At 35.7% G+C, this 24,868-nt stretch overlaps 1 long non-coding RNA gene across 1 annotated transcript; it reads right to left on the bottom strand.

Annotated features, from left to right (window-relative positions):
• Window positions 1–21,929: 21,929 nt before the first annotated feature.
• On the bottom strand, window positions 21,930–22,983 carry LOC123315784. The gene is made up of 2 exons (XR_006537997.1): window positions 22,568–22,983; window positions 21,930–22,039 (listed from the first exon to the last, which is right to left on the bottom strand). It is a non-coding gene; the product is annotated as an uncharacterized LOC123315784 (long non-coding RNA).
• Window positions 22,984–24,868: the final 1,885 nt, after the last annotated feature.

Here is a 24,868-nt window from a genome sequence, read left to right as displayed (position 1 = left end):
TATGTTTGTTGGTTGTTTCCAAACTTAAAATGAGAATTCCCAAGAAAGAATGTCAGCAATCAGGAAAATAGTTATTTGTGTATTAAGAGCGCAAAATGATATATTATCGATTGAAAGAAACAATGAATTTGATCTCGAATTACACACAAGATTATTTGTACAATCGAGTACTTTACAAATTTCTAAATGTTTGATTGATGAATGAGTTTTTACAATTTTTTATGACAATTCCAGAAGCTGAAGGAAGTCTGGAAGAGTTTGAAATTGTTTGGTCAGCCATTGTTACTGATTCAACAAATAAAAGAAAAAGTATGAGACATCGAGATCGCAACAAGTGGGAGAGGAAATTTTTTGACAAAACATTAGCAATAGCTGATTTTGTCATAAGCGTACGAAGCTTGGGGCAGCGAAAATCTTGGTGTTCATTCAACCAATAAATCTATCTGCCTTTGCTCCACTACTTTTCTATCTGTTTTCACGAATCTATCAAAATATCTGGTAATTTTTAATATTCGTTCGCATTCCTATGTTGCGAACCCCACTGATTCTTATTATATTAGGGTGTGACCTTCATTCGGATGATTCACTGGCTTCTGCACCTTCCCCTTCTTTCGGATAGGCGTTTCACAAATAAAGGGGATTGAATGAATATATTCGAAAAAAAATTAGAAAAATGCAAGATTTCAATATTGAACTATGACTGATTTTGATGTGTATCCGTTGTAGTGATAAGTGTTTCATCGGTTTTTCTTCTCGCATTTAAGTATAGAACGTCGTTTTTTGCGGTGTTCCATTTTTGATGGTTCATAAAACTTACTTGTTTTAAATATCGATTGAAATTTAATCTGATTGGCGTCTGACAAATTAGTGCAATAATTTACGCAGTAGCAAATCGATTATTTAAATTTTTAAATTGATTTTGTATCAGAGACTGGGAGTGAAAACCCTAAAGAATTTTAGAGGATAACTTGTTTTACACTTCCTACATTATTTTCTATACATATTCAAATTCGAATTCTCTGAAGAATTGATATTCAACTTCTGGGGGAATAATAATAATACAGAGAGTTGATACAGATTTACGGAAAATGATTGCTCAGGCATGGCCAATTCATATAAAATGTGAATTATAACAGTTTTATATAAGAGTGGCTCAGCTTGTCCTGTATTTTAGTATTTGTGTTTCATATGGGCGCCTTGTTCTATGGTAAAACCACAATTGAAAATTTGAAGTCTGGGATCGCTGAAGACTTGTATGGAAATGGTTAGCCTTCTATTACACACTGAGTGCTCTGAAATTTGATTCGACATACATCGACTAAAAGATGTAGAAGCTGTGAATTTTAACTCACATTGACTAAAGAATGTGAATATCACCAATCCTACAGGCATTTTTAAATGCCTTTTCTGAATGTAGAAAAATTTTCTGACCATTCATGACCATATGTAATGTTAGTAATAAACGATACCTTTCGGTGCTAAAATGAGTTAAAAGTTATTTTGAGAATATATTTTATCCCTAGTAAATTGTCAGTTCTAGTTCTGTTCAATGAAATGAATCAACAAATTTGTCGCCGCCGAAATAAACAGAGCTCCCATATGAATGTTTCTATGATTTTTTCATACCACTGAATAGTTTCATTCATTTTGATTTATGTATTTTATTTTCTGTCTTTACAACTTCTACTTTGCACTTTTCACTTTCCGAGGATCTTCTGTTTTTCTCCTGATAATCCCAAATTTAAAAAAAAAAGACTATGGTGGGATTCCATTTGCGTGAGCTTTCCAACGAGTCCACACATGGTATATGTATCCATTTGAAAAACGGTTGAATGAGGATGCGGCTAAGGGGTTAAAGAAAATCATTTACAAAAATCAATTGACAGGTTTCATCGTTTTCATTTTGAGTTATTGGTTGAAGAAATATCAATTTTATACCAGACTTATACCCAGCCCTGCATATATGGTACTGATGAATTGATAGAGATGGAAGAAAAATGTTTGTCTACATTATCGAACAATTCTATAGAGTATGTCTTTTTGCTCTTCCCAAGGATTCAAATCTGATGAATCCGCCCCTCCTTTCAATTCCTTTCCGACTTAATCATAAAATGAAAGCTCATTCACATCAAGCTCGATTGTTGAATCTCATTGTTTTCCCTCTTGCTCAAGGAACATTATCAACGCTTCTGAAATTCGTAAAACTAATTCAGATTGAAATAAACCTGGCAGATGAATGAAGCTAATGGAATTATTACTAATGTTCAAACTGTCTTCTGTGCATTTTGGAGCTTTCATCCCTGGCAGAGTATACGATGTTATGACTGGTTATGAGATGTATATAACATGCGTTTTCCATTTATCCTTTCTCATTTCACAAGAACTGAAATTTCATTTGAGTAATTGTATGATATGTGTTAGTTATCCTTGGTTTTAATGGATATAGTTATTCAAACATGGATTTAAAATGAATTTCATGAAAATATCTTGAGTAGTTCTCCGCAGTAAAGGTAGCGCCAGGCCGTATCTCGGAAACCGTTATGTCCCAGAAAAATCGGAATAAAAAAAATTAATTGGAAATATTTTCGCGATCATTGTCCACTGAATAAGGCAAAATATAATTGTCTTGTATACGAATTAAGATTGGTTTTACCATTTTTCAGGTCATTTTTCCATATTTTTCATATGTATTTGGTGGAATCAATAAACTTTTATTTATGAAATAAAATACTGTAACTTCCGCAAAGGCAATCCCAGAATAGTGTATTTAGGACATATTCAAAGCGCATCCAACGTAGGTTTCAGAAGCAGATAAAAACAACATATCGACTATTTTAATTGGAAACTTTTGGTGGAAAATTTCAAATGCAGTGCTATCCCTCTAGCCTACACAGACAGAATGACAAATACTTATTAACCTGTTAAAACCGCGAACTCATATCTTTTGTAGTTTCGAAGATATTAATAATATTTTATTAATTTAGGTCGCCACCGATGTATCACCCTGTATAGGTAATTTATCAATGATGTACACAGTTATCACAGCTGAAATTATAATATTGAAGTGCATACTCTACATTCCTAACGTGATGGTTGACAAAGTAAGAAAGGAAAAAAAACGAGAGAGGTATTGAATTTTATATTTCTCATCGAATAATTTTGAAATTATAACGTGGAACAAACGTTGTTAGGTCATTACCTTGAGATATTTTCGTCATTTTCCCATTGAATGTTGTGTTCGCATGGAAAAACGCTATTTTATAAAAAATTTCTCTGAAAAACAATATCAGAAATGGAATAATTTTGAAATTATAACGTGGAGCAAACGTTGCATTTTTCGAATAACACTATAACTATTATTTATGGTTGAATAAACGGCAAAATATCGTTAGGAAATACGTTTCATCCTAGTTTCATGGCAACGCATCGTAACCGCTTCACGTTGATTCTAGGTTTATTACACGTAGCAACTATCATCAATATCTACAACCAAAATTCCACGGAGAAATAACGATGCAAATTCATTCCGAAGATACACTGTTGAGATACGAATTCTAGACTAGCTAGCTTGTTGTTTTTTAGTCTTGTCAGCTAAGGTTATTAACCATTCATTCATCATTCATTGCTATATCCCGTTACCGGGAATAATGGTGGTATTCTGCTTTCATCTGTAAGACAATCTGTAACTTTACATAAGCCTACAGAAAAATTGCAATTCTTAACGTTTTTAGTGATCTGTAGGTTACAGGAATCCGTAACTGTTTACGATAAGTAACACTGTAAAGAAGATAATCACAAAAACATTTCAGAATTGCATTACGCTGACAGATCGACCGTACGCTACAGATTTGTAACTTACAGATGAAAAGCAGAATACAACCATTGATCTACAAAAAGACTCAAAAACAAAACTATCAGTACGATCAAACTTATAATTTCTTAGGGCTTCTTGCGTCTGTGTGCCCATCTGTGACTGAAGAGACCCAACCGTGACCTTCAGATCCTTCCACACTGCGGGCATGGATATAGTCACCAACCAGATCTGGCCGCGCTGTATTCTTCTCGAGTCTCCATTGTGTAGACCAAAGAACAAAGACTGTAATCTGTCTAAAGCTAGTTGTTCCTAGTTATGAATGGCATTAACTGATTTCAGGGATTGATGTAGTAAATATATCCTTAAAGCGCATATTCAGGCCTCCTGGTTTCCGGGTTCCCTCTGTGAATTCGCCATACAGAGCTATTTTGGGGAGTCTTGTGTCTTGCATCATCAGGATGTGGCCGCTCCATTTGAGTCGGGCTATCGTTACTTGAGTCTCAATTGTTGTACAACTCGCGCGTTGCAAGACTTCTGCATTCGAAACTTTGTGGAACCATCTTATGTAAATTATTTATTTTAGATGACGTTGTTGCGTTTGTTCAAGCTGTTTAATATGTCCCCTGTAGGGCGTCCAGCTTTCGCTTCCGAAAAGAAGCGTTGGGAGGACCACTGCTTTGTAAACAGCTGTCTTGGTCTTCAGATTGAGGTCGTGACTTTGAAACACTCTGTCCTCTAGCTTCCAGAATGCCAGTGATGCCCGTGATGCATCATCATCATCATATTATCTTGATTCTCCGTAGGTAGCGAAGTACCTACCCCTCAAAAGTTCTGTGAGATTGTAAGTGTTCGGAGGACCAGTTGTGTCCTGTGTAGGCTTTGTTACTGTGTCCTTACGGCACCTTAGGCACAGCACTCTTAATTTAAACCCAACTGTGAATGGTGGCCCGTATCCGTATCGACTAGAAAATTTCTTCTCTATAGCCCGGGATCGAATTCAGTACCTTGAGGTTGCGATATACTGAGCCGAAGCTTAAACCACCAAGCCACTGACGCTTTTCAATTTAAATTTAATGATATTTTCTGGTTATGCCATCTATGGGCATTAATAACAAGAAATTATAGTTTCCAATCCTATTCAGACAATAGAAACAAGCATACCAAGCAAAGACTCAAATCCAGTACTGCGGCAGTGCTAGGTACAATGAGCTGGCTGAAAGAAGTTTCTTGAACTGGAATGAAGAAGTGTTTCTATTTCTATATTTTCTATATTCTATATTTTTTCTATATTTATTTTCAAGTATACTTCAGAAAAACAATTTGGGTATTTCGTATGATCTTATTTCATCTACTAGGAATGCAATAATAGCCTTAATTGTGTGTAAATGTTACGGCTAAAGATAGGTGTGAGCATAAACTTAAGATTAGCCGGCTAAACTTAGGTTTATATTCGAGGATCGGCTAAAGTTCGATAAAATATTCATCCGCGTCAGGGCATTTCATCTTTAGCCGGCTAATGTGCACATTACCCAAAACGGAAAGGCTAAAAATGTATTCGATGGACACGCGGACAGATGATGTATCATGAATGGTCGGATGGGAGAGGACGAAAGCACACGGCCACTTTTTTGTTTAAATTTTTAGAATTGAAATATGCAAAAGAGCATCGAATGTATTGGGGTTGTATTACATAACGCCCATGGGTTCTCAATTCTACGTTTAACGATTTATTTTCATCTGTTTAGGAGATTAATGCTCTTCAAACCGAGCCTCATTTGTGAAAAACCATAATATGACCCCACAATAAAATGAGATATTAGACATAGAAAACTTTTTCCGTAAACAAAAGTATATTTTCCCTACCATTCAATAATTGGGTTTATGGAAAAATTACGAAATAGGAACTAATGTTGCAATTTCTTTCCAACCAATTCTTGCGCAAAAAAGAACAAAAAAAATCTATGAACATGAACATAGTTGAAAACACTTTCTCTAGCTGATTTTGTTAAAAATTTCTTCCCGAGTCATTGAACATACGGGTTCCAAAATATGGCCTGTTGCCACCCTTGATGAATCATCCTGGAGGATATAGAGTTAACTCTATAATCTTTGTGCCAAATAGTCCGGTTAACTACAAACAAGATTGGGCACTTCTACTTATATTTTTCTAGAATTCAACCTTTGGTATTTTGGTGAAGAAGTCTGCTCATTCAATTTCCCTTCAAATTATGAATAATAACAAGAAGAAAACACTACAGTTTTCCCTCACACTCAAAATAGCATGTCATGAATTTTGTCATCAAGCGTTTAGATTTTTAGATTCGTCAAAAAGAATTCGTTGAGACAAAGTTGAAACAAATATAATGTTCATTCTCATTTATCCCACTGCTCAACAGAATGCTTTTCTGCTATTAAAATATGTGAAATTCATACAAAAAATGCATTGCATTAATAGTTTGATTGTACTCGCATCACTATTTCTTTATATTCTTTTAATTGCCGAAAATTTGCGCCCCTCAAGCCTTCTACATTTTTAGCCGATGGGATGTGGTTACACCCAAGTTTAGCCGGCTAAAGATAGAAGAAACTAACATTAACAAATACCCGAAGCTAAACCTAAGTTTAGCCGGCTAATCTTAAGTTTATGTTCACACCTATCTTTAGCCGTAACATAAACATGAAATTCAACGTAGGTGTAACGTTTCTTACATTCTATTGATTGAATATTGTGGAAACACGATTAGGACAAATTTGCGGCTTAAGTCAGGTGTTGTTGGATAGTTACACATTTGCTGGTTTACGGTGTAATTTTCCTACTCCTTATTGATTATATGTTGTAAAAGTAAGATAAGGATACGATTCTTATTGGTGGTTAGATGAGCGAGCGCGTTTTTGAAAAGTTTCACACCCAACGATGAACTAATGGTATCTATTATTGCTCAGTGGGAATAAGCTTTTTGCTTATGATTTTGTGCCAGTATGATAAGGAATCGTTTTTTATTGACTTCTTATCTATATGAATTGTAGAATTGTGAAAGCACGATAAAAACATGTTTCTTATTGGTGGCTATTGTAAAGTGTTGAATGAGTTCCTATTCTAAAAACAAACACAAAGCACTGTACCGAAACAGCTTGAATGAAAGATTAACTTGATTTCAAAAAATCTGTTCAAAGAGAATGACTTTAAAACTGTACACTTATTTTTAATTTCACTGAATTAGAACTTTTAAAGCGAACTTAGGAAGCACTATTATGAAGGTCTATATATCCTCAACAGCATACTACTTATGATACCTATAGATATAAAAGTAGTTTGTTTGGAAACAGAATATTTGCAGATTCGTGCAATACTAAATTTACGAGGACATCAGACGTATATTCACTTTTTATCCAATTGTAGCATATGCCTTAAGTTCTGTTATATGACTACAAGCAACAATCGTAATTTTCTTGACATAACATTCATCCGGGCACATTATGTATTCATCGAATCTGTGGGATACAACAACACGTAAGATCAAGTAGCACCATCTGTTCGCGAACAAATTTCCATTGATTGACATGTTCTTGTTAGTAGGTTTGGAGGAAATTAGTTCGAAGTATGGATGGTGAACATATAATTTCGCGATTTCCCAATAGGAAACTAACAATTTCACGTGAATCTGACATGCAATGAATCGGGTGACGTGTGACACGTTCCAAGGACTAAATAACGTTCATTTGGAAGTTCAATTCCCCTAGCTTGGGGTTCTCCATGCCGCATTTGCATAACACACGAATTGAACTGTTTTAAGCGAAGCACTCTTGGATTTATTTTATGTCCTTGTGCACACGCACAGATGTGCCACAGCTACTGAAAACCTTATCGAAAAAGCTTCCTTTTTTATTCGCAATTTAGAGGAAGGGATGTTTTGTCACATAGTCCAAACATATTTTCGTGTTGGCTTCGTACTGTGAGTCAAAAAATGTTTTCAATATCTTTGTTTTGTTGATTGAATATACAGGGTGGCCAGCGAAAACGAAATCAAACCTTGAATTAATATTTTACATAAAAGCCTGTCACACTTTTTCCGTCATTTCAATAAAAGTATACCGTCATATTGGATAGTCATTTTCAACCATTCCCAATTCTCTTCACAGCGTTTTTTGATTTTCGAAATTATATCACCATTCAAATATTCAGTTCCTCATTTGATACTCAATTGTTCAAACCGAATGTGCTATCCTATACAGGGTGAATAAAGTGGGGATTATATTGTATAGGTATTCACCCTTGCTACCAGGAAGGATAACGTTATTCTCTAACAATTGGATTGGTTTGTACTCATTGATGACTATTCTGTGTGCAAAATGCAAAATCATTGTCTGTCTGTCCGGCCTTCAGACGTTTAGGTCTCTAACTTCCAAAGGAAAAGAGCTGGGTATTTCCAAGGTAGGGGAAAGTGGGGGAATTGGGAACACTTAATTTCAAGCGCTGAAAAATTATACAAAAAATCAATAAAAATATAAAACTTCCATTAAAAAATGAACTCTGCTCATTTATGTACTAATCGGAAACAAAAAACTATAAAAAATCAACGTTTCCTGAAAAATATCAACGAAAACAAAAAATACTATCGTTTCTATTTACCCGACACCCTATGGGGTAATTGTGAACAGTCCCATGGCAAATAAAAATGAAATGGGATAATTAGAAATGGCACATAACACAAAAGTATCAAGTATCTACTGTTGTTTCTCTCAGTTGCAGCTCAGCTTAATGTAAGCTTTTCGTTTCTTAAATCTTCGAACACACAGCGGGGATATTCACTTTAATATTTCGTTTCGGTCTTCTTTTTATAATTTCTTGGTATCTAGAAACAACACATTTCAACGTTAAAATATTTTTTGAACTATCAACCAGAGCAGCACAAAAGTGATTGGAAACGCAAGGTATATAAGGGGCGTTCCCAATTACCCACCTGATATCGTTTCTAATTACCCCAAGTTATCAAAAAATTTAAAAATGGCTGGCATTCACTTATCCATTTTCTTTCAACTTCAAATCACGTAGGTTTAGAAAACACATAGTACCAGTATGGAATCAACGAAATATGGCACATCTAAACTTCAAAATAAGATAGTTACATCTGTTATAACACACGGAAAAATTAAAGTTGAAATGCGAAAACAATTCTTCGACTCGCCGTTACAAGAAATATGCAACTTATCGTCGCAACTTTTGACATACGCCCTGAGAATCGCTAGATGCATCCGTTGAAAATGTTGAAGACAGGGTCGCACATGAGGAAGTATTTTTTATCTAGCTGTTCCCAATTACCCGCCGTTCCCAATTACCCCACTCTCCCCTACATACTAGGAAAGAGCTGGAAATTGTGTGTAACTTCCTTCCTACGTTCGGTATAAATGTGAAAATTCACATATATCAGAGAACCTGCATTGTCCTATCCACAGATTGGCGATGACAGGAAAATATCCTACTTATACCGGGTGTTAAAAAAACAAAGTTCCAATATTTTAGGAGCTGGTTATAAATAGGCCTCAAAATAAATAAAAAGTTTCATATAAAGATGAGTTCTCAAATGAGCCGTTTAGGAGATATAAGTGATTTTCGGTTTTCAAATTAACTATAGATGCTAGCGCAACCAAATAAATATCTCATCAGATTGAAAAATTGCTCAAGTTTATCTAGTTAGTATAACTTCAATTCTAAACTAAACTGAATTCAATACCCCTCCCTTTTTTTTTCTTTCTTTTTATTTTTAGATTATTCTCCCGCTTCATTGTTTTTGGATTGTAAAATTTGGTAACACTCTATTTCAAATGAATATATATTACTTTGATGATATTGCATTTTCACCCCGAGATGAAAAGCATTATTCGTCTCATGTATGCCACTGGCACATTACGTATGTTCTTTTTTCAAATTTCTTGTTGCGCTGGATATGAATGAAATGTTCGTTTTTTGACGAAGAATTTGGGAATAATAGAGGGCTTTACAGAACTTTTTATGCTGAGTGGATTGCTACCTCAACACCTCGGGAAGTCTTTGGCATACTTTTGAGATACAATGATTTACTATGTAAATATCGCCATTTTATGAATTCACCCCTTCTTTAACGTTCTAGCTATAACTTCGACATTTCTTCACCCATGTTGGATTTTTCCCCACTGGCACAACTCTCAGTATTTACGCAACTGGCGCAGGTTTTTTTTTCAAACTTTCCTTGTTGTACACTGTGTGAAAAAGGGGAAGCAAAAATTTCAATTTTTTTTGCTGAGAATGTAGAAACATTGTGAGACTTGCGTGTTTCTATGGAAATAACACAATTTTATAAAAATCAATTTTCTTCGTGAAATTTGTCTTTGTCTGAAAAACATTAGCAGAGATTGAGTAGCGTCAAGAGATATTTTGTAATGAAAATAATCATATGCAGTGCTGCGCATATCATAGATCAAATGAACAGAGAGAGTTAATCTATGAGGGTACAGGGAAACAACCGTCGATGTCAATTTTCCTTCCAGGTGAGAAAAACGCGTTTCCAACTTCCAAATCCGTTTATATTATTTGAAAAATGACAAATTATAGTTATTTTCCTATCAAGTGCGGAAAGTGATACTTGCCCGCACGAAACTGCCGTTGCCCGAACGATGCGAAGCAGAGTTCGGGTAAGCAGTTGAGTGCGGGCAAGACACTTTCCGCAAGAGTTAGGAACAATATTTTTTCTACAAGCGCTTAGAATATATAAATATATCAATTTCACGAAACAGATCATATCTCATTTGATTAATTCATATATAATGACAGACGTTATTCTGCATGTCGTTACTAAGGGTTTCTCATCGTTGACGTTCTGTCCATAGAAAGATGATAGAATTTAATTTACTCTATAATATTTGCGTGCGGGAAAAACCCCTGCTAATCCATTCCCGCACGCAAATGCGTGCGGGAAAGAAATAGCAGGCGTTTTTCCCGCACTCTTTAGGAAAGTGACTCTTTGCAACTTGGAATGCGTGCGGGAAAAAGGTTGAACGCGCACGCTTGTAGAAAAAATATTTTTGTTCTCGGAATGATCATCATTGATATTATAATACATAAAATGAGTGCATCACATGAAATGACTTAGAGATTTTTCTTTCGTATATTGATCGACACCGTTAGTTCTTTCCAAGTAGGGTGAATCTATTCGGAAGTGATTTAACGTATGACTGAACTAGTTTCATGCCTGTTTCAATACACCATAAGATACTACTCTTCATTCTGAATTGAATTGTGTGTCTAACTCATTTTCGGACAAATATTGGCATTGATGGTTTTTTCCCGGTACCCTTCATATGAGGTAGGTATATATTGTAACGTTTTCTTCGCTTAATTAAAACGTCCAACTTATTGAAATTATTTATTTACACTTAATACACATATAACTCACAAACTAACTATTACACTACTATTTATTTCCACTCTCATTTATTTCCACTAGTCGCTTGAACTGTAACTGTACTTGTACTTGTACTTGCCTACCTGCTCCTCCGCTGGGCTTATATAGGCGCCGGAAACATTCAGGTAGATTCGCGGTTATTCTGGAATCTTTCGCGACCGCTCTGGTTCTCGAAAGGTCCGACCGCAAGGGCCGGACTGGTTACACTGTCCCCTCCTTAAGACTGTTCTGTCCTAGAACAGATTTAGTGAATTTCTCCGAGGACCGTGGCGAAACTTGCACCCATCACCATTCCTACAGTAGCCATTCTGATGGAAGTAGCACTCCACAGTTTTTCCAGACTCCCTGGCCTGCTTTGGGTTGAAACTGCACACCAGGATCCGTATACCAGTCCCCTGAAATACCACCTCCAGCATGCTTCGCACAACTCGCCAATTCAGCTGGTCCAATCCACAACCGAGCTTGGGAACAGCTAATTTCCTAACTCCAAAGCGTTGAAGGTCTTCTTTCAAGCTATGCAGTGCCGTCCATAGATTCTGATAGGTTGGCTTCTGATAGGAATGTCGCTTGGTGACTAGGTAATAAATGAACCGACCTTCAGCCTTCAATTTCAAAACTTTTCCGATTCTTGGCTGCTGTCGCAATAGTTGTTCCTGACGTCCAAATTTATTTCTGAATACTCTGGCTATTCCTTTGCTCATACGAAGGTCCTCCGCTACGCAATGAGCGAGAGAGTATTCCTCAGACACGGTAAAGAGATCTTGATGTACTTCCTGTGTAGCGCCGAACCGTGCAACGCGTGTCTCACCATAACGATCCATAAACTTCTGGTAATCGCTGCTACCTTGCATCGGGGCTTCCACAAGACGTACCTCTTCTTTGTCCTGCGCGTACGGGGCTAATCGGTTGAAATGGACAACCTTTGGTTTTCCTCTGGGGAGCTTCCTTATCCGGTAAACTACATCATTTATCCTCTTGATTATTTCATACGGTCCCTCCCACTGTCTCTGCAGCTTTGGTGAAAAACCTTTCCTCCTTTGTGGATTATGTAGCCATACCAGATCTCCAGTGGTGAATCCACCTTCAATAGCCTTGATGTCGTAGCGCATTTTCATTCGGTCACTTGCTTGCTGCATTTGATTGCGTACCTTGTCATGAATGTAATCCAGCTTGTTCCTTAATTTACTAACGTAGTCCTCCCCAGCTACGTCTTCTCCAGGCTTACATCCAAACTCTAAGTCGCAAGGCAGCCTTATTTCTCGGCCGAACATTATACTGGCTGGAGTTTCCTTGGTAGATTCTTGAACCGAAGATCTATATGCCATGGTGAATAGATGTAAATATTCATCCCAATCCCGCTGGTGATCAGAAACTACTTTGGCCAGATGTTTTCCCATGGTCCGATTCATTCGTTCGACCATGCCGTCTGATTGTGGATGAAGAGGTGTAGTCCTTGTTTTATGAATCCCCAATTTGCTGCATACTTCTTGGAATAACTTCGACTCAAAATTTCGGCCTTGATCACAATGCAGCTCCAGAGGTATTCCAAATCTGCAGAAGAATTCTCTGACCAATTTATCAGCTACCGTACTTGCCTCTTGATTAGGAATACCGTAGGCTTCCACCCATTTCGTGAAATAGTCCATCGCTACCAAAATGTACTTGCTTCCATGGTCTGTTTCGGGAAAGGGGCCAGCGATGTCGATAGCTACTCGTTCCATGGGAGATCCGACGTTATATTGCTTCATTGGTGCTTTTCCTCTACCATAAGGTCCGTTAGCAGCAGCGCAAACCTTGCATCTTCTACACCAATCTTTAACGTCCCTCTTACAATTTAGCCAATAAAATCGCTGCCTGACTTTTTCCAACGTCTTGGTTATCCCGAAATGTCCACCTGAAGTTCCATTATGTAGTCTGGTCAGAATGTCTGTCACACGGCTCTTTGGCACAATCAACTGAAGTCTCTGCTCAGTTCCATCTTCATTTTCCCAACAACGTTTCAGAAGACCTCCATCAATCTTCAATGTTTCCCATTGTGCCCAATACGACTTTACATTCTGGCTCAGTCTGGATACTTCTTCCCAAGTAGGTCGTCTACCGCTCTTTTTCCAACTCAGGATTACTTTCAAGTCGTTATCTTCCTCTTGTGCTCTTCGAATTTCTTCAGGTAGCCAGTCGTCTTCGATTACGGTGGTTCGCCTTAAATCGATCTTTTCTTCCAGGCGCGAACAATGGCTGGAATTCTGGGGACACTCAATGGTTTTGGTCGAACCATTGTCCACCACAGCGACTCCTTTTATTTTCCCAGCTGTAGACCTTTCAAATTCTGGAAGATTTTGCTTGAAATGCCTCCTTTTGTTGCAGTTCCAGCACACAGCATCCTTTTTCCTAGCAAGCAATATTCTGCGGACTTTTTCTCTGACAATCTCCTCAACAGATCGGTCTGTTTCTTGGACTTGTCTTACACGAAGGTGTCCTCTATGTGACGCTTGCTTTGCTGCCTCAATTTCTAAAGCCTGGGCTAAGGCATCATCAATGGTTCTAGGGCGTGCTAGTCTCAGGGCTTGTTGTATTTCACTATCCTTTATCCCATCCACGAATGTCTGGATTGATAGCTGTTCCAGGAAGCTATCTGGGGCAGATGGATAAGCTAACCTGACTAATCTCGCCACATCAGCTTCAAACTCTTGGAGATTTTCCCCTGTTTTCTGCACTAGGTTCTTTATTTGTGCATGGTATACTTGTTGTAGATGAGCATCACCATATCTCATCTGAAGTTTCGATGTAAGAACTTCGTAACAGGCTTGTTGACTCTCCGGGATCGTCTGGAGGATGTTGAGTGCCTCTCCTCGTAGAGCTATAATTAATGCCGTGGCTTTTTCGTTGTCGTTCCAATTGTTTACCAGGGCAGCAGCTTCAAACTGTTTTTGATATGTCGACCAGGGTATTTTTCCATCAAACGTTGGAGGCTTGATCTTCATTCTACTACCTTCGCCGTCATTTTCCGCTTTCGCTGTGCTGTAGGGTGTTGAAGCCAGAATATCTGTTCTGTTTGACATTCTTTTCAAGGAATCTATCAACTTGGAATGATGTTCAATTATTCCTGCCATTTCTTCAAACTTGTCGTTAACCTTGTCAAACTTTTCATCAACTCTTTCATAAACTTCGTCAAATTTTCCGTTCACTATATCGAACTTCTCGTCCACTTTATAAAATTTTTCATTTATGGATTCCAGTTTCTTATCCAATTTATCTGTAAGTTGACTCACCACATCATTACAATTTTCCTTAATCTGGTCCATTTTCTCATTTAATTTTCGAGAATTTTCTTCATTTTGGACCATTTGTTCTTTCAACTTACAAGAATTCTCGTCCATTTTCTCATTTAATTTTCGAGAATTTTCTTCCATTCTTTCGTTCATCTTACTCAAAAGGTCCATTACAGCTTGAGTCTCCATTGCGTTCTGTAATCTTGTGGTCACTGGCATAAACAAATAACCGAAAATATTTATTTAATTCGAGCGATGTTGAACCGCACACTTGACACCAATGTAACGTTTTCTTCGCTTAATTAAAACGTCCAACTTATTGAAATTATTTATTTACACTTAATACACATATAACTCACAAACTAACTATTACACTACTATTTATTTCCACTCTCATTTATTTCCACTAGTCGCTTGAACTGTAACTGTACTTGTACTTGTACTTGCCTACCTGCTCCTCCGCTGGGCTTATATAGGCGCCGGAAACATTCAGGTAGATTCGCGGTTATTCTGGAATCTTTCGCGACCGCTCTGGTTCTCGAAAGGTCCGACCGCAAGGGCCGGACTGGTTACAATATTAAAAAAATTTCAATTTTATCTGATAGGTATTTCGTACTGTTTTATTGAGCGTTACACATTGAAATGAGCTATGTAATGGGGCCCATTCATAGTCATTAATATGTGTTTAGTGATAAAAGTGTTTCCTCTTTTCTCTTCTAAGATCTCACCTGATAATTCCTGGGGGACCTGGGACTTCAAAGGTGTAGTTCTGAAAAAAACTGTAAAAAATATTAAAAATTGGTCATATGCCTCTGCCTTCATGATGGACTTCTGGAGGTTCGGAGGAAAAATTTATTTGGATCTCGTTCCTTATTTATGGCACTAGATAATTACCTACATAGCCTTCCAACCACCTACTAGCATTCAATTAGGGTCCTTCAATTCTGTGTCGTTTACCATCAGAGTGGGAATTGTGTTACCCTGATTAAGTCAAATAAGACCGAAAACGTTATCATCATCTACTCTTTTTCAATGAAATGGTATTCCTGTTACATCCTGAATAAAACCTTTTGAATAGTTTGATTCGGATCGTAAAATTTATCGATAAGTCACATAAACGAATTAACTCCCAAGGTAAACCTCACTACAACATGTCGTCAGGCTATAACTTTTTCGATTGCAGGGATTCTAAAGGAAAGGTAAAACACCACCACTTACCCCAAGTGTAAAGAGATCATACACCTTCATAAAACACAAAAGGAGCCTACTCCTACATGTGCACCATACATCCACAAGTGAGGTAAATATTTTTCACATAAAAAAACGTAAATGGTGTACTGTGTGCAACAGTTAATTCTTCAGATGAAATTACATTCGTCATCGAGTATTTTCGGAGATTTCAAATGCATATTCAACTCAAATATCCCCCTACATCATGAACCACTATGCAACATCTGCAAACGGGTTAAAGTGAAATTTGAATAATTATACAATAACACGCACCTAGTTATAAAAGTTGTTTAGTCGTTCGTCACAAGATTTGAACAGCAGCACTTCTGATATTTTCTCATTAAAATATTTTAATTACAATTCAATGTATATTCAAATGCTGTGAAATTTCCGAATAAATTGCGGGGAAATATCAGGCGGTATTCAAAGATGTCATAGCCCGTCTGCTCTCGGGAGGAAGGGTTGCAAAACAAGAGACGGTAATTTGTAAACTTTTTGCTTCGCTTGCTATAATACGATTTGCATGGTATTCAAGATTTTGGGACGATGATGTTGGTGGTGACCTTTTCGGTTGAGACGAGAAATAAGTAGTGTATAAAACGAGGAAGGAACATTTGGGATAGCCGATTAATGTCAATAATATATGATTTTATTCATGAATAACTATTAGCATTTTTTGGATTGATATGTCCGATACTTGATGGAAATCCATATTTGAACTTAAAACAGTTTATGATTTTCACAAAAATGAGATTTCAAACCACGCCACGTGTTTCGCTATAATCGCTATCACAATAGCATATTCAGGTCCGTGAAGGTAAACTGAAATATTTGGTATCGAACGAAATATAAAAGGAAGGATTCAAACCTTTACTGCATGTTTTTTTTAAATCAGTGAAAAAAATTATATTCAGTAGTTCCAAATAACATTAAAAAATACTTAAAAAAAAATTGGGACATCTATTTATGGAATAGAGTGACATTTCTGACATGTGCCAACTTTGGCATAAATTACATTAACAGAATAGCAGAAATTTATGGAGATTCATTCAAGGGTACAAAAAACATCTTATTCCTTGTGGAAGTTTGAGAAACAATTGCAATCCTTATTGAAGGACAGAGAAACCATGCATTTACAACAGGATATCTGATATTTTCCCTTACAATCAGGGTATTTACACCTTTGTCGTTCGTTATTGACAAATGAGCAAAATTGAGCAAATGACCTTGATTGTCGGTTCTTATTTCTTGGGCTAAAATTTGGGAAAACTGATTCTTTTTTTTTTCAATTCTTGTTGGGATTGTAAACTTGGCCTTCCTCGTTTCCCTTGCATGGTATCAGCACCTGTTAAAACTTCTGCTAGTGCAAACTTCGGATTCGGATAGTGGTAGGTAGAGGTCCTCATTCCTCATTTTACGCCTCCATAATATCGAGCTGATTTCACAAATCATATCGAGAAAATGAAAAAATGCTCTCATATACCATTTTTTTGGAGATTAGAAATATTGAAATGAGCGGATTTCAATTCAAAATAGCACTTCCTTTGCTTTTTGGCAAACACTTTCACAGCATAAAAAATAGGAGTGGATAAATTGTTGTGCCACGGTCGTTTTGACATTATCGGCATTTCAAGGCTACCAACGTAACACCGTTCTAGTTTCAAAACATAATTTCATGGCTGAACGACTGCTTTTATAAAAGTGAATGGAGTGTAGCTATACTAACCATCATTTCAGGTACTGACGATAGGTAATGCCATTCTTTCACCTATACTCCATTCACTTTTATGGAAGCACTCGGTTGGCCACGAAATAATTTTCTTAAGTTTTTGTAACTAGAACGGAGAACTCGTGAAATGTCACTAATGTCAACAGGACGTTGCCACAACTAATAAATTGATATAACAAAAATGCCGAAAGTTATTGAAGACGAGGGAAGACAGATACTATCTATCATTGGCATCAGTGCTATTCAGAATTGAGGGCTGCTCATTCGAAGAGTAACACTTATATTCTTAAAACTAAAATATATCAGACGGTATCGAACATATATTCAATATAGGTAAGTAAATTCATATTATGTTTCATCTTCTTTTTTCTAAGAGCTGAATGTTAGCTGAATGCTTCCACAATGAGATAGATCGTGGATGAAAAGGACGACAAAGAATTTCCTTTAATTGAGACGGCTACTCAAAAAGGTGGTGACACTTGAGTATCTTATTTTTAGAAAAGATCTGCAACGGCAAATTTAAATTATGAACACTTCAATATTCACACATTAATCAATTATGAATTTGGAATAATATGCAGATGAAACCATTTCCTACCACTACACCAGGTACATTTCATCTTTGGAACTTATAACCATCATTAATTCTTTTCAAGCAACTGCATATTATGTGACAATAATTTAATTTACTTCCAGAGCAAAAATGATTATATTTAAAAACTGATATTTTGACCTTTTCATGCAAATAACTAGATTACGAATCTTTTCAATCAGATCTGCGCCCGCAGAAATTTTTCTCAGGGGGGGCAAAATATCATCTACGATTAGTTTTACTGAAAGAAAAATTTCTCTATTGGGGTTATGATTTTAAATGATTCTGGAGTTGTCACGTCAATAATGATTTCTTCTTCTTGTTTGTTTTCGTTGGTCGGCTTATTTGAGACTGTTCAAAATAGTGGAGTAGATGTTGTGAAGGTATCTAATGTCTGATCTGTCATTAATGGATTTTTCATTTCGTTTTATGTGAATCATTTCGAGAATTTCTCTAGATTTTTTATTTGTTTCTCGGTCCAACACTATAGTCTCGTCATAATTGAATGTATGTCCATTCTCGGTTTTGTGCTTGTAAAGTGCTGTTTGTGTTTTGGAGTACTTGTGTCCTTTCAGTCTGTCTTTCAGTTTTTGTTCCGTCTGTCCTATGTATACACCCTCACAATTATTGCAATTGATCTTATATACCACATGAGATGTTTCTGTTAATGGTGTTGGTGATTTTAATTTGCTATATAGTTGTTTAATTTGAATGTGTGGTTTGTGCGCAATTTTTACGTTCTGTTTATAAACAGAAGAAAGCGATTATGATCGTGTACATTGACAGAGCGCTAAAACTAACTTCACCTATATACAGACCCACCATCATACAGGACATTACTTCACTTTTAATAAAAAACAACTATCCTCTACCACAAATAAAACATCGCACACACAAATTATACAACACCTAAAATTCAACAGATAAAAAAGAAGAACCAATCACATTCATACCAATACCATACGTACCCTCTCTATCTGAAAAAATAGAAAACATCTTGAAACCCTACAGCAACGTAAAAATTGCGCACAAACCACACATTCAAATTAAACAACTATATAGCAAATTAAAATCACCAAACCATTAACAGAAACATCTCATGTGGTATATAAGATCAATTGCAATAATTGTGAATTGTGTGTGTGCATTCTCGAAATGATTCACATAAAACAAAATGAAAAATCCATTAATGACAGATCAGACATTAGATACCTTCACAACATCTACTCCACTATTTTGAACAGTCTCAAATAAGCCGACCAACGAAAACAAACAAGAAGAAGAAATCATTATTGAAGTGACAACTCCAGAATCATCAACAAATAAGTTGGGAAATGACTCAAAATAAATTATTTCGAAGGTGATAAAAGAATTAGATCTCTATCCAGCAAAGTTTTTAGAATTTTATAATACTTATAATTTGTGTGTTTGTTCTTGTTGTTTTTACATTGTGTATATTGTTTTTTACAGGCTAGAAAAAGGGTACTGCCCGAAACGTCGCCAATTACCATTATATTTGGAATAATATTGAACCCTGAATATCAAATACTGTTATTCTTTCAACGATAATTATGTTCATCACAGATTTTCATTCATTCATTCATTTACTTTCTAACGTAAATTCACATTGCGTGAAACACGTAATTACCGAGACTTTTACGTAGAACTGACAACATAGATTTAAAATCCTAAAATGTTTTGACAATCGTCATAACGTGGAATGTGTCAAATTTCCATGGCCACCCGAGTGCTTTTATAACAGTGAATGTAGTCTACAGATAGATCATAGAAAACAAATCAGGTCAGTAACAGAAACGATGGATAGTTAGCTTAATTGAAAATAGCCCTAAATAATGCAACAAGACCTATACGTCAAAGGAATGCACGTACTGAAAGGAAGAATATCGTTGTGTATAAAAGATAGTATGGAACGAAATTAATTCAGACACATAACATCCGCCGATAATAATTAAATCAACAAATATTACGACCTTAATCGAACTAACAAACTACCATTACTCAAAGTATCACCAGAAATTACATTTCGTCAACAAAGGGTAGATACTGACCCGGTTTCGGTCTCATTTGACCTCGTCAGAGCAACACAACTCCTTCTTCTCCTACTACTAGTGAATTGTCGGCTCCTTTTATTCAATATCAGTAGCAGATATGATGTATAAATACACCGTAGCGACATCTGACAGAGAAACGGGAAGGCACTCTCAGAGTGAAGATAGCAGTATGCATATAATATGCTTTGTTGATATAATTATCGGCGGAGGTTATGGATTTTGTTGATTTAATTATCGGCGGATGTTAGGCTTCTGAATTAATTTCGTTTATTATTCATCTGCCTTTCTATTGAAGGCGTGATCCACTCATTATTTCTATAGAATGGAACTATGAAAGAAAATCCAAATTGATCGATTCGTCATCGGTGGCAGAAATTTCCATCACGTGGAAAGATATAATCCACAAGAGACTATAAAGACTAAATTACATCCAGAAAAATGCACATTGTTAGCGTTATTCGTGAAATAGGGCCAGCAGTGCTAAAACAATGGCCCAACATTGGACGTCCAGAATGGGCTTCGTCAACAATAGCCACGGATGGCGATATGACAGAAATGATTCTCAAATAATAATATTAATAATGTCATGTATGATGTTTCAAATGAAAATTTTTCATTGAAATTTAATTTTTCGTGTGATTTTTTACAATTTCAACTTCTATCGGATTAAAAAAAACACCTGATACTTGCAGGGTATATGAAAAGGAAGTATTCTGTTACAAAAACGTTTTTGGAGATCTCTCTATCTCCCAGACCGTATAGGTCCCACTCTGCTCTTTATGAACCTTCGACGTTTCTGATAGTTCATCCCAAAACAGGATCCTTTGAGATGCCAAGGACCTTAGAAAAAATTTTGCAATTTTGATCGTTTTGGTTGAACTCGAGCAAACAACAAAGAAAGAACCGTTACGTTGTTCAACTGAGCCAAAGTGCCGATTCACAAGTCGATGAAAACAATGATGAACGTAAAAGATTAAATGGCTTCTACCGCTCCTTATTCAACAGATCTATCCCCATCTTATTGTGGGGCAAGAAACAAATTGTTCTTTAAGAAAAGCATCGAGTGTTTAGAAAAACGTAAAAAAATTGTAGTGCTATGAAAGGTGACTATTTTGATGAATAACGTAGAATTTTTTCATAGATTTTCCATTAGTTAGTCCCGGGATTTGATGATTCATAATACCTACTCAATATAAATCTCAACTATATTCGACTTCACTATATTAAGGGGAAGTAGTACATACGATTGGAGATCAAGACATTGGTTGCTTTACGGATGCTACCCCAAAAACGAAAATGTGTCAATAGCCTGAATTACGTACTGAGTCAGTTGAAAAGTAGAAATTACCACGTGAGAGGTAATATTAGGAATATTGAATAATTTTCAGTTATTTCGAATTTCAGCATAATTTTGGCATATATCGCTATGAAAATCTTTGCAATATACAAAGAATTGAATCGCCGATGGCACCCCGTCGTTATTTTAATCGAAATATGTCGAAAAACCGTCGAAAAAAGAAGTTTTATTGACACTAAAGTTCAATTCTTCTTTCTCATGAAAAAACTACTTAATTGGAAAAAAAAGAGACGGGGTGACATTAAGACGTCCTTTAACTTCAATTAAAAAAAATCAAGGTTTCACGTAAGAAATTGATAGCGTAAATTAGGAACTAGTGAATGCCATTTTTGAATGGAAATTCATGAGGTATTACTTCCCCTTAAGTGATTAGAATAAAATACCCATGTAAGATATCTTCAGACAGGAAATGAAAAATGTATGGTCAAAATTTTGAATTTTATTCGTTAGTGCTTACATATTCAGGGCATATTTTTAGCGCTGATATATCAAAGTCTAGGATCCTAGGGGATACACCTGCCTTCCAGGCTTACGTCTCTGGAAGAAAAAATCAGTAAATGAATTGGATCTGAGTATATGAGTACTGGGCCAGGATTCTCAAAAGCCTATTGGATTAGTGTCGCATGCGACTTTGTGGAATTACCCATTTTCACTTTCGTTCAACAATTTTATGATGCCGCATGCGAGAATGGCCAATAGATATTTGAGAATCGGACCGCTATAGAGTGTAAAACACATACAAGTGAACATGAAAATTCCAGATGATGATTTCGGGAAAGACATTTCCAACAATTTTTTTTTTCAACTAAATTATGTTCATGTCACATGTGTTATCAATCTTTTTGTTCAAATCAGATAGGCACGGTATTTAATTATTGCTCAAATAAAAATTTCGATATGGAATGATAATGAAAATCTTTTTTAGGATAAATATCTAGCTGAAAATTCATTTCAATATTGTTCAATCAATTTTTAGCTACTGGAATTTAAAATTAGAACTAAATAGGTGTTAAGGTTAGACAGGATTGAAAGAATTTGATATGATATATCAGTTTTGCCACTCACCCTAGGAGTTGATCTTGCATTTGCTGCAAAAGCATGCATAGCAATCAGGAGTATAAGCATATAGGTCCAAAACTTGATATTCATTTTGGTTAGGTTTTGGTCTTTCAAACTGTGATTTTTTAACAGTTCCACTTTCAAGTCGAAAATATTGCCGTATTTATCTTCCAGTCAAAGAAAACACGAATCTAATCTGCGAAAGAATAGGATTGTATTGAAAAATTCAAAGGAAAACAACTTCCTTGTTATGAATGACAAATTTTATCTTGTTTACAAATTCAACCACCCGATTCAGAAGGAAGGATATTTTTCAATCGAATCACAATTGTTAATCTCTATGCTGTTTTTTTACTACTCATTCTACAATCACGTAAAAATTAAATAATCAACATTGATTCCTACGCAATAGTTGCTATTGATCCGATGATATGCATCAACAGAATAAGATCTGAGCAAAGATGAATTTGAGAAAGCTCGTCAGAGCGTTAACAATAACATTACAGAGTTGCACATTGTAATTTTGGCATCTGACATAAATTTCAGAAGCGTAAGATGCGGAATGAAATTATTCTGCTTTAAGCTCCGCAATTCTGTCTGAAACAGCTTGCAATCCAACATAGAGTTGGTTATTCGCAGATGAATCTTTTCTTTTTTATTGAAATCACTATTGTTCAGAATCAATCAAATGAATAATCAAATCGAGAATTGAATTATCTTATTGGTATTATTTACTTCGTGCTCAGGACTGAATGAAATAAAAAGTAATAATAATCACCTCAAATATTGACACCCGTGTTTCAAAAAGCTTGATTAGGGAATAAGCGTTCAGAATATTATTTTCGCATCAAACTATGGTCTACATACGTTCAATCAATGATTCTCAATTGCTTCAACTTCAATGTATTCAGAAATGAAAAGGTTTCAGTGAAAATTGAGTGACTTTCAAATCCTTGATCAGGCAATTAAAGTTTTGTTGAACACGCTGTAAGTAACACCAGGAAGCAATCGAAAAAATTTGGCGTCAGTAGTCTTTATATCAGTGATTTACTTTTAGGAGAAGATGTATCTACATTTTTGTATCAAATATGAGAAAAAATTCTAGAGATTAATTTTTTCATCAAAATAAAGCTTTTACACTCTTATACATTTTCTTTTTCAATTTAGTGTGAAGGAGTGGCTTTGTGACTATTCATTTCATATTTTTATTGTCATCCACTGACATAATCAAGTACAAATTTTTATTTTCCAATAATTAATTCCTGTACACGAAATGCAAGCTATTTCCAGCCAAATATCACAGAGTGATTCTACAGGCAATTTGCATCAAATAACTTCCCATAAAGTATGGTCCAATTACCTTCTGTTGCAAAGTTATTATTTTGTAACGTTTTTACTCAAAGCAAGACATATCTTTAAAACAGAGTTATTGGATTGAGATTGATTATTGCCAATGTGCTACTGGTTGATGCCAGTTCGAAATTGATGTTGCCAGTTTTATTATGACTATAGTTTTATTATGACTATCAAAGTCATTTTGAAAAATCAAAATGAAACTTAACACCAATTGAATAGGTAGAGTATGTCATAAACAGAAAATTACTTGATGATGAATCCATGAATCCTCATATTTCATTCAGTTTTTTAATTAAAATATTGCTGTCGTTTAAAGAAAATTCTAAATACCATCCTGAATTTCCGAAATTCGAATCTATACGAACATTGATCGATCAACAAAGATTTCATGAAAGTAATGTTTCACATTATCATATCTCAAAAATGTATTAATGAATAATAGTCTCTTAGTCCATCATACATTCATTTCATGAGTTTTGTTTCACCATGTGTTTAGAAATGTGTGTAATCCTAAGCAAAAACAAGAATCTAAATGACTCAGAAAAGAGGAATGAAAGGATCGAAAGATAAATAGGTTGGAGGGAGAGATCACGGCACGCTATGGAGTTTCCATTCAGCGTTGAAAAATCGGTTAAGGGTTTATACCAAAATATTAATAAAACTCCCTCAGAATTGATTTCGTTTGACAAACGATCCGACATCGAGATCAATGCGATGAATTCATTAAAATCTCATCATTCGGACGTATGTGTTCTAATACAGTCGTACCATAAATCAAACGACATGTGTCATTCAGAAGGGGAGTGATGGATAACTGAGATTATGAAATTTTGTGAATTCATTTCCTGCTCACGACCTTTCTTTTTTAATGAACTATGATTTCATATTCTGAATATAAGTTGAAACTGGAATGTGAACGGTAGTTTTTCAGAAGATAGATTTCTCAGTAAC

This window comes from Coccinella septempunctata, chromosome 6 (assembly GCF_907165205.1).
Source record: "Coccinella septempunctata chromosome 6, icCocSept1.1, whole genome shotgun sequence".
In the NCBI taxonomy this organism is placed as follows: Eukaryota; Metazoa; Arthropoda; class Insecta; order Coleoptera; family Coccinellidae; genus Coccinella; species Coccinella septempunctata.
Note: the sequence above shows the minus strand (reverse complement) of the source record. Positions and strands in the feature narration are given on the sequence as shown.